Below are 951 nucleotides of genomic sequence, written 5' to 3'. Positions count from 1 at the left end.
TACAAATCATATTAGAGGTTTTTATTATCATATCTGCTGTTGCAAATGTTTATAGATCATTATTAATGGGTTTTAATGATCAAGCCTGCAGTTATGGATATTATAAAGGTCATTAATATGGTCATTGCGATATAAAGTCTGCAGTTATGAATTCTTATAAGTCATTTATAAAGGATTATAATTCAGACACTGCAGTTAAATTAATAAGCCATTAATAAACGGTCCTCAAATCCACAATTAAAATGTGCAATTATGAACGTTACGAAGTCATCACTTCACTCACTACTTAATCATAAAGTGATAAAACTTTGGTTATAAATATGTTTTTGTGTAGATAAGTCTGCAGCCCTTTTTCTAGAAATAAACCATTAAACTGTCAAAGAGAGATTTCCCAACCTGGCAACCCAGAAGTTGTTCCTGTTGATGGATTATAACTGATCTGTGAACCATAAAGTGATTTATTAAACATTAATAGAAAAGGAGCACCGAGACATACACACTTGGTTGCTGTGGAAACGGAAAAGCAGAAACCACCCACTCATTTAACAGATGATGATACAGCTGCTGCTGCTGCTGCTGCTGCACATAGACACCCAGTGACTGAGCACAGACGATAGCAGGAGCTGGTCCAAATGTAAAAAATCATCATCATGTACACACAGTTGTGTGGCGGAGGAGGAGGAGGAGGAGGCGACAGGCTCCATCTACGTTTCCTGAACGCAAGCGCACACCCAGCTGTCGAGGAGCTGCGATGAGTTATTGGCGGCAGACTTCTGGAAGGTGTGTCAGTCACTGCTGTCGCTCAGCTTTCTCCCCCCAGTGTGTGTGTGTAGTGTGTGTGTGTAGTAGGAAGACGCTGCGTGAGGGAGAGCGAGAGAGAGAGAGAGAGAGAGGGAGGGAGGAGGGGGGGAGAGAAGTTTCCTCTCTTGGCGCACGCTCCGCCGCTTGCTC

This window comes from Pagrus major, chromosome 3 (assembly GCF_040436345.1).
Source record: "Pagrus major chromosome 3, Pma_NU_1.0".
In the NCBI taxonomy this organism is placed as follows: Eukaryota; Metazoa; Chordata; class Actinopteri; order Spariformes; family Sparidae; genus Pagrus; species Pagrus major.
The sequence above is the reverse complement of the archived record's forward strand: the minus strand, read 5'-3'. Positions refer to the sequence as shown.